This window comes from Borostomias antarcticus (genome assembly GCF_949987555.1).
Source record: "Borostomias antarcticus genome assembly, chromosome: 1".
NCBI classification, from domain to species: domain Eukaryota; kingdom Metazoa; phylum Chordata; class Actinopteri; order Stomiiformes; family Stomiidae; genus Borostomias; species Borostomias antarcticus.
In genome coordinates this window covers 43,072,551-43,084,015 of record NC_140234.1, presented here as the reverse complement: position 1 = coordinate 43,084,015, position 11,465 = coordinate 43,072,551, and positions in this window count along the sequence as shown.

The following is an 11,465-nucleotide window of genomic DNA, read 5'->3' as shown; positions in this document are numbered from 1 at the left end:
AGAGGAATTTGGTAATCTTGGCCCACGAGAAATCAATAACTAATAACTTAGACATCGATTGATTTGTTAGAATCTTTGCCAAGGGTAACAGGAGACTGATGATTTAGATAAAAACAGACAGATGTGATAAACTGGACACTGATGTGATAATGTAGATAAACAGTAGACTGATGCTGTAGATAAAAACAGACTGATGTGATACATAATAGGAGACTGGTGTGATGGATAACTGCAGGAGACCACCCAGGTCCTCAGGTACTGAACTCCTAACAGTTCCAAAAGCCAGGACCAAGAAACACAGAGAGGCAGCTTTCAGTTTCTATGCCCCCAACCTCTGGAACACCTTGCCAGAGTACCTAAGAAGGGCTGAAATGTTTGCCATGTCTCTCCTATGATGTTTTTAGCCCTTCTTGCTCTGAAAATGTCATTTAATGTAATTTATTGCTCTATAACAGTTCTTAGCCGTTAGACAGACATACTCCAGGAGCTTTCATCGATTGCCTCGTTGAGAGGGGTCAGGGAATAATTTTTTCAGCTCACTTTTCTGGACCCTGGGAGATACTGTTTTTTTGCTTCCTTCTGGAATATGTAGGGGTGGGACCTATGCCCACCTCCCTTGTTCTCTGTAAAGCGCATTGTGTTGCCCATGTATATGAAATGCGCTATACAAATAAAGCAGCCATCATCAACAGGCGGAGCCATCGTCGACAACCCGATAAATCAATGAGACTTTCTCCCTTTTGACGGAGCGTAGGCAACTAGTTTTAGCCTGCGCAGCCTTTGTAGTATATTACGGCATTTGTTTACTATCTCACGCGTCACTAGTCAATTGAATCTGTGTGTTCATTGCCTGACTGTAATCAGAGCGATTCCTTGCTAACATTTGTTGGAGTTGGACACTGCATGACCAGAGAAACGTAACGACAAACGAAGAGGGAAGTGAGATACTGCAAGACAGAAGTAACGTCAGCCTATACATGCCGTGCTCTAAAATAAGAAAAATAGATGTTGAAAATAGGGTGTTCCATCAAGAATGGACCGAGTTGTATATATTCATTCTCCCCGTGGGTAGTTCTAAATCTGTTTGTCTCATATATTTAAAAAGCTACCTTGTTTTTAAATGTAAACCTCATTTTACTCAAGTTTATAGTAGCCTACTTTTTATTTATAATCCCTCCTAAATGTGAAATCCCTCCTTAATGTGGAGTGTCAATAAACAGGTAGAAATATTGTTGAAATGTAGCCTACTTCATTTGATTTTAAAGTAAGTTGGGGACCATACAACTGAAGTGAACAATATTTTAACTTCCATGCATATTTCACCGTAACATACCTGCTGCTATACAACAATTTGATAGGAATATGCAAGGAAACAAATCTGCGTTGAGGGCATAAAAAATACACGCATCACCACCGGACCCTTTGTCAAAAATGGACCTCTTAGAACTTTACTTGATTACCTCTGAAATAAAGCTTTGATTGATTGGTTGATTGATTGAGAAGACTGTTGTGGTACATAAAAATGAGACTGATGTGATATATAAAAATTAGACTGATGTGATATATAAAAATCAGAATGATGTGATGTATAAAAATGAGACTGATGTGATATATAAAAATTAGACTGATGTGATATATAAAAATTAGACTGATGTGATAACTATTAAGGAGACTGATGTACAGAAAAACAGGAGACTGGTGTGATGAATAGAATAGAGACTGATGTGATAAATAAAAACAGGAGACTGATGTGATACATAAAAAGGAGACTGATGTTATATTTAAAAAAACAACAACATGAGACTGATAGTATAAAAAACAACAACATGAGACTGATGTGATAAAAAAATATTATTATTATTATTATTATTATTGTTTTCCTTTATGATTGTAATTAGTAGTCGCAGTCGTTTTATGTTTTATTATTAGTTGTATATGTATTATTATTTGTATTTTTTATTATTAGTTTTATATTTTTAAGCAGTGCAGCCACTTCTATAATGTTGCGTTCCAGATAGGATTTTGAGCCCGTAAGTTACGACTTCAAGTCACGACTCATGACTTCATAGCGTTCCAGGCAAACTGTCTGAATGCATGGCATTCTGGATAAATGTAAACAAGCCGATATGGTAAATACTTGAGATTTGGCACATTGTCAGAGCTGGCAAGCTAAACATTGTATGCCTAATTTCGCTATGCTAAGAATCGTATGTTACATTTTATTTATTGACATCATCGACTTTTCGCCGTTTGCATGGTCACGTTCAGGTTTACCTTAGCTAGCTAGCACTAGCTATCTCTTGTCAACATATTTGGGCATCATGACATACACATAGCAGATTGTAGTGCATAATCATTTGTATTATTTTGATTACAATGTACAAATTTACTTTACGTTGCCCTAAAGTTATCTTTGTCGCCATACCCATGGGGGCTGCCATTTTGCTTAGAAGGCTGTGTGACGTCAGAGAGCACAACTGGGAGTACATCGATCTGGTACGAGTTCACGGGTGGGAAGTTATGAGTTTGACTGCCATTCCAGTGCATTTTCACGTGTAGAAGGTTGGAAAAACACGAGTTACAGGTTGCCGGGAACGCGCCATAAGTGACATAATAATTAATTTTATTCTTAAAGATGTTTTCATTGTGAAACAATCACAGTACTGCCTTATCAAGTTTCTGTCTGCATTCGTAGCATGATATTTAAATCAGGAGTAGCCTATGCAAATCAAGAGTAGCCTCTTGCTGCAACAACACATCATATCTGTGCCAGGGGCTGTGACAACTGTTTAAGATAAGAGCTCATAAACCGTACCCCACCTGGGTGTGATTGTTATTATTATTTTTAGAAAAGGCTAGATCTGCTGTTTGAATGATACTCAGACGACCCAAAACATCATGTTTTGTTTTTGCGAGGGCACCGTTTCACAGAAACCCTGCCCACCTCAAATTTCTCCCAGCCCACTCTAATATAGAATTCTAGAACCGGCCCTGGTGCACTGGTCACCGAGGCAGAGCGACTAGGGGCAGGGCGAGGGGCAAAACCTTGGGCTTGGTCCAAACGGCGCTCATGTAGCCATGAGTCCATCCTAAGAGAGAGGGTGATGAGTTCCTTTAGGGTTTCAGGGCTGTCTTGGACGATTAGACCCTTGATGGCGTCGCTCAAGCCCTTGCAGAAAATACTAAGGAGAGCTCTGTCTTTCCAACGACTCTCGGTGACTAAGATCCTGAACTCAACTGGCCACAGAGTGAAACGCTAAGGGCCTTGTCAGCTAGGAGTGACATTATGAAGGCTATCTTGGCCCAATCTGAGGAATACTTAGAAGGCTGATGAGTACAGTAACACAGACTGAGCCAGGAAACCACGGCACTGATTGAAGTCGCCATCGAATGCTCTTGGCCTGAGGACTGACCAAGGACTGACTGGACAGGGAGAACGGGGCAAGCTGGGATGTTGGGAGAACTGGCTCCTGAACTGAACTGGTTTGACTCATTGGCTTGAACGTTCTGCTAAGACCCAATGATTTCAGCTAGCCAAATCTGCCAGAGACCCTAGAAGCAGAGACAGGACACTAGGAACCAGGTTCAAAGATTTATTAAATAGTAAACTATCTAACCTAAACCAAAACTGGTGGGTTGTGTGTGGGTGCCTGGTCGGAATGGAAATGGGATGTGTGCTAGGCTACGTGAGTGTATACTGCAAGTGTCTAGGTGCAAAAATATGTGTGGTGCAAGTATAAATGTACGGTAGAGTGTTGTATATGTGCGGCAGGAAAAACCTAGGAGCAAGGGATCCAAGAGGGAAAGACTGAGAGGGAGTTCCTGGGTCAAGGGCGAGGGAGGAGGTCTGACCAAGAGAGTCCTGGGTAGGGAGACACGGGGAGATGGGGTCCAGAGGAGGAACGAGAGGATGGTGGGGAGGAACGCTGGAGTTGAACGTTGGGGGTACGGTGGAGGGCGTAGGTGGAGCTGGGAGACACTGGGCCTTGAGCTGGAGGGGAGCCTGGGAGGAACAAAGGCCTAGACAGGGTTAGACAAGTCCTGCTAGGTTAAAAACACCTTGAGGTAACACTTGAGAGAACAAATGGAAACTTGAGGAGACTCTTCAGCAGACTATAACTGACCAAACAGTTGTCAACGTTCAAGTGTCTGACGTCTGTCTTCAGCAGCCTAACGTAGAGCAGAGCCCAGGTGGGGATTGGCTTCAGCTGGCCAGATGGTAATGGGCAACACCTGCTGTTGAAGGAGACGCCGGGCCAAACCTCAATGATGACGCGCTGAGTGGGACTGGGAATGGGACTAGGATTGGCTTGGGCGTGGAGGCACAACAGTTTTTCTGCTGAGCTTTTATTGCCTTCACTTGATTGAAGACATTTGATCGTTATAAATTAGAAAAGATACCTGTAAAATAAGTATTTCTCTGCAAAAAATGTTTATTACATTTTCTGTGAATTAATCGTTTTTCACATTATTTGAATTAGGCTATTCTACTGAAATTCAACAGTAAGTGTTTGGCAACTTTTGCTGCCAGACATTTTACCATTTTTAATTATATTTTTTTTACACTGTATTATTAGACATTTTATGCATTTATTGGAAGTAGCCTAGGCTAGAGCACCCAAAGCACTAGCCTGGTACGACCATCCCGTTCTCACAAGCTCACATTCTGTTTCACTAACGCAGAACGGTCTGGCCTTCGCCTCCTCCAGAGCGATTATGCCAAAATCCAGACCATACCGGGCCAATCAGCGACTGTGTTTTAACTACTGTCCCGCCCCACAGTGGAAAGCAGCCCCTGATTTGTTTGTGTACCTGCCGCTCGCTAAACAAACATGGCGGCTCCTAAAGCAATGAGTGGTAACGTTAACGTTAGAAGAATAAATGCAGCTATAAGTGCAGTTATTGCAGAAATAGACTTAACCACAACACTTAAACAAGAACAAGAGTATGCACTAGCGGAGTTTCTCGGTGGAAAAGATGTTTTTGCCGTTCTTCCGACTGGATTTTGGCAAAAGTTTGCTGAACGCTGATTGGCTGAAAAGTGTTTGTCTGTCAAGGCAAGTACCCCCGTCCCCGTAATCGCTCTCTATGGGGCGAAGGCCAGACCGATATTGTGGAGCGAAGCAGTGAGCTCACTAGATCGGGATGGTCATACCAGGCTACCAAAGCACTATTGCATGCATTATTTGGTGTAATATTTGGTGTAATATTCTAACCTATAGCCTAATGACAGATGACTATATTCTCATCTATAATACGGCTATAGATATGACTATATTCTCATCTATAATACGACTATAGATATGCACGTTAGTCATCATGCATTTCCCTGTTGCCAAGTAACGTTGCCAGAATTTTGTTTACAATGTTTGTTAGTGATGTGACTGCGCTCCTCTGACTTGTGTCTATATAACAGGCCCTAATTCCTTTTGCTCAAAATCTTTGCTCAGCAAAGACGGGAAATACGTTTAGGCTACTATCAAATTGGTTAGGCTATTCAAACCAGTATGAATATTGCTTGTATAAAAATTAGGCTATCGAATAGGCCTATCATAGCCTATCAATTACGAATCATTCATTTGATCTGCCTCTGAGAGACTGCACAACTAGGTCGACCAAACAAGTTTACCCCATTGGCAGTTATTGGTTAAAGTCGCACTGAAATGGACGTTTGAGATCATTCCTTCCGTAGTTTGACGTATTTCCGATGCAAACAAGCTATGAGGGTGGGACATATGTTTAGAGGAATTTGATTGGAACATTGACAAGTGGACGGGTTTTAAGAACTTTAGACAGATTCGATAGAATCATAGTGTTGATTGACGGGTGGATGTTGTGAAATTATTGGCCTAAAATCTAAGGTACAGTACCTATTGTCGTCATTGCACGCGACCTACCGTTTTCCAGGAAGTAAGAAATGATATACTTTGATATAAGATTACAACAAAAGTAGAATTTAGTAATTTTTTGGGCATACATCGTTGAATAGTTGAACACTATGATTATTATGAACACAATTATTTTTTCATTTTAGTGCGACTTTAAAGTCTACTGTGCCAAAGACATTGGCTAACCCCCCCCACCCCCCCACCCTCAAAGATAAGTTAATCATATCTGATCTATAGGTTCCGAAGTGACCATGGTGGGCTAGTTATCTGATCTATAGGTTCCAAAGTGACCATGGTGGGCTAGTTATCTGATCTATAGGTTCCAAAGTGACCATGGTGGGCTAGTTATCTGATCTATAGGTTCCAAAGTGACCATGGTGGGCTAGTTATCTGATCTATAGGTTCCAAAGTGACCATGGTGGGCTAGTTATCTGATCTATAGTTTACTTTTGGATGAGCTGGTGAAACTCTTCATGTTCCACTCTACTCTTCAAAACTAGGATGCATCCAAAACCTTTGTTTCCTTCATCAGAGGAAAGAGAAGATCAATATCTCTTGATGATGTTGAATCGATCATTTTTACTTCAAGAATGAGCTGGCACAGAGGCTATTCTCATTTACTTACAAAGTTTTATTATGAACAAGCATGTAAAGTTAAAATGATGAACCGGGGTACAACCCCACTTTCCATGTCAATATGGGTCTTATAACAAGACTTACAGCGCTAGAGTTGTGTTTTAGAACTGTGGAAATTTGATTAGGAAGACGGCTCAGAGAAAATGAATGCCTCCCATGATCATTTGAAATTAGGATAAATATTGAAGACATTTCTCACAGGCATTTCAAGGTATTTCATTACTGCCACAACACAACTGATGACAGAACACTGTACAGTACACCAACTATCTAAATAAACATAACGTTTCAAACTGAATCCTGCTAAACAATACATCTGTACTGGAACTGAATATGATAAAAAAAACAATGTTGACATACATTACATTACAGTCATTGGCAATAATCACTCTTAATATCAAATGGTGTTTTACCACGAAATTACTATAATTATTTCACATAGACCATATGTGAACAGAAGCAGAGCCTGTGTAGTTTCTCACTATTCACATGTTTAGTGTACAGTGTTGAACGTAAGCCTTTATGAATATCACTTACCTTGAAACCTGCAAAATAAATTAAATTGAATATACTTACACAGAGCCAGGGCTCCCCTTCTGGTTGGTGATGGAATAGAATGATTGAAATGCAGATCACCTGTTGAAAGAGCCAGTCTATATCTAACCAGTGAGGAGCAGAGCATGGCAGAGCAGAGTCCTAGCAAGCCCGGGTAAGGTACAGTCTTTTGACCACTCACCTAGACAAAAGATAGAAATGTTTGCTGAATGATTGATTAAGCTAATATTGTTTGTTGTGTTATTTTTTTACCTACCAAGTTGTTGTGTGAATATTGTGTTGTATGTGTAAATGTAAAGGAAAATAATTCCACATTTTTGTTGAAATTTCACCCTGGATTATGGACATTGGTACTTTTGCAATAATGCCTTGAGTGTGTGTTAGGAACACCTTGCCTTGCTGGGACAGTGGCTACGAGCAAGGAAAAAAGCCATTACAGTACTGTATGTTTGAATAGCCAGTATGTGTAGTTGTAATATACTGTATGTTTGAATAGCCAGTATGTGTAGTTGTAATATACTGTATGTTTGAATAGCCAGTATGTGTAGTTGTAATATACTGTATGTTTGAATAGCCAGTATGTGTAGTTGTAATGTACTGTATGTTTGAGTAGCCAGTATGTGTAGTTGTAATATACTGTATGTTTGAATAGCCAGTATGTGTAGATGTAATGTACTGTATGTTTGAGTAGCCAGTATGTGTAGTTGTAATGTACTGTATGTTTGAGTAGCCAGTATGTGTAGTTGTAATGTACTGTATGTTTGAATAGCCAGTATGTGTAGTTGTAATGTACTATGTTTGAGTAGCCAGTATGTGTAGTTGTAATATACTGTATCTTTGAATAGCCAGTATGTGTAGTTGTAATGTACTATGTTTGAGTAGCCAGTATGTGTAGTTGTAATATACTGTATGTTTGAATAGCCAGTATGTGTAGTTGTAATGTACTATGTTTGAGTAGCCAGTATGTGTAGTTGTAATATACTGTATGTTTGACTAGCCAGTATGTGTAGTGGTAATGTACTATGTTTGAGTAGCCAGTACGTGTAGTTGCAATGTACTGTATGTTTGGGTCGCTTGAATGTGTAGTTGTAATGTACTGTATGTTTGAGACGCTAGAATGTGTAGTGGTAATGTACCAAATGGAAGCATATCCAGTACAGTATGTGTAGTGGTAATTGTGAGAGTGGTAATGTACTGTATGTTTGAGTAGTGGTGATGTACTGTATGTTTGAGTAGTGGTGATGTACTGAGTAGAGGTATGTTTGAGTAGTGATAATGTACTGAATGTTTGAGTAGTGGTAATACTGTGTGTTTGAGTAGTGATAATGTACTGAATGTTTGAGTAGTGGTAATACTGTGTGTTTGAGTAGTGATAATGTACTGAATGTTTGAGTATACTGTACCATGTTAATGTATAAAATCCTCCAGTGCAGCTCCAGCTTTGGTGTGGAAATGGGGTGGAAAATATGTTATTAGGCTAATAGAAACCTCTTACATCCTCTGTGTGTGTGTGTGTGCGTGTGTGTGCGTGTGTGCGCACATGCGGTTGCAGGTGTGTGTGTGTGCATGTGTTGTACACTGAACACACGGTTACATCTGAATTTCCACATAGCTTATTTGTTTTCATTAAATCTCCATCGCACCATATTTGCTTATGTATTCATACATTGCACAGCATTTGCTTGGGAAATTGCAGTAAATGACCCAGACATGTTTTATCATCACAGAGAAGCAGATTCCTAATGGAGGTACAGTACGCGCTTATTGCACACAGGAACAACTATGACCTATTTCTCTCCTACCTAGGTCTATTTCTGAACCAGAAACTCACTGAAAAATTCACAAGACCAAAATCATAGTGGTATTGTAATTTTTCAAATTTCATACCAGAATTTTATGTTCGGATCTTAGAATTGCCTTTAGTTTGAAATAAATAACAAGAATTTAGTTAAGGTATGACCTACTATGTTAAGGTTTGACCTACCATCCTAGTTTCTCATAATGGATTTACCAGCAAGTGCTCCTTTGGTTTAACATTCCAAAATACCACTCCACTTCAGAACCTGATTGAACCTGAACACAACAACTGATCAACAAAAAAGGTCCACAACAACAAAGGCAATTTCGTGCACAAGCAATGTTCTGCTCCTTTTTCCCCCCAGTGAGCATTCACATCTGTTTGTCCATTGTTGAGGAGAACGGCAGAAAATATGTTGCATTTATGGTGGTATTTATGTATTTATTTATTTATTTTTAGAATATAACAGCGAGGTCAGCCGCAATGACCTGGCTTCCTCGTGCGCCGACGTACATCCACTCCAACCGGACCGACAAGTGGCAGCAATTTTCCATTTTCATTTGTTGACCACTTGACCATGTGGTTACCTGCCCCGGAAGATGAGCTCTCATTCAGGTCAGCCTACACACACACACCCCTCCAGGCGGCTCTGATCAACAGGCCAGACACAATAGCACGTATGGAGCACACACTGAAACCTATCACGCAGACACACACACACACACACTACACATACATACACACACACACACACGCATACACACAAACACACGCATGCACACACACACACACACATAGAAAGATTAACAGGCCACAGGGACATGTGCGTGCACTAACACACATGCAGAGCTCAAGCGCAGATGCAAACACACACACACACAGACATGCATATTCATGTTCACACTTGCACTTGCACACATGGACACACAATGCAAACACACAGACAAAAGTCCTATTCATTCCCATGTAGGCTACGTATTTGTGGTACTTTTGAAACAATCAATCCCAAAACATAGATATTGTAATCATGATCCATTATTTTAACCACAACACATGTCCATGACATACTGACTGAAGAAGCAGGTAATTAAACAGTAAAATAGAAATGGTGCTCTGAGCACCATTGTTTCACTGCACCACACCTTGCAATAAGTAAGGGATAATCAACGAGGAACTGTGCATTATACGGTTTGGATGCACGACGCGGAGGCGGATAACAACCCGACGCCAAGCGGAGAACTAGAACGTGTTGCTATGGCCGCCTTGGATGATTCTGCACCTTCCTAGGTTGCATTGCGAGCTAGCCATGAGCTAATGCTAACGGTAAATGTGATTGGACAGTAGGCCTATGTTTGGCAAAAGGCTGTTTTGTAAACCAGGCACCTCAATCCCAGAATCAATAACCTCCATTTCCATGTTATATGCGTTGTAACGTTAGTTGTCTTATCATTGCCACTTGCCGGACAGCCCGAAGTTAATAACGTTCGTCGGCAGTTGATAGCTTTTAACCAATCACCATAGAAACATCAAAGAGCTCAGCAATCAAAGCCATTTACTACAGATACAGGTGGATGAAACTAGTTGGGCTACTACATCCGAGACACTACGGGAAACCGAAAGATACAACATATTTTCAAACAGGCTTTATTTTGATGAACAGGCCACATACTGTATTGGGAGTTTACTTTGGCCGGTGAAAAAAGAAAATTAAGACTTGATAAACTGACGGACAGTCCTAAAATTGACATTAAAAGGCTGTTAGATTGGAATGTTGAAACAGTGAAACAGCGAAACATGTTATGTAACATCCCATAGTTAACATGGGCGTAATGGCGCAATGATTTAAAACAGTGATTAAACTTCAGCCGAGGTGTGCATTATAAGGTGCGCAATATACGGTTTTAACCACCACCCCTCCAGCCAATCAGAATCGAGTATTCAACCAGACCATGGTATAAAATGTTATAACTCATACACATATGTTTAAACATTACAGAAGGCCAAAAGGCAGATGAGCGAATACCTTTGGCAATATAGTGTATATTTCAGTCATACACTACAGTATATCACAGCCACACGTAAGCAGTACACAGTATTACAGGATAATCAACACTCCTATTATTATCAGTATGATGGATGAGTCCATCAAAGGGGGGGTTATGTCATGGAAACTAGTCGTGTTTAGAGGTTTGTTAGGCCGTACGGTCAAGTTGGCTCATCTGAGGAGAACAGCTGGAGAGTACAACAGTTGGAGCTCTCCAGTTCAGAATGTTCTAGACGGGAATGTATTTCTCAATAACAAGATTAATATCTACTCGTGTAAGTTCCAAGAAAACCATTAGCCTTATGTGACGCACACACTGTGTTAGAGATTTGGATATAAAGGTGATGAGCCCAGCTGGGCTGGGGGGCTGGACATCAGACTTGTGAAGCTGTATTGAGTGTGTATCAGTAATACATACTCGTAAAGGCTGAACGCCTTGGGTCTCCTGTGAAGTTTTGGACTATCAGAAATTACCAACACCATGAATGCATCTTGTTTTGTCTCTGTGCACATGCACGTGCATGCGAGCAGGACATGTTTGGTA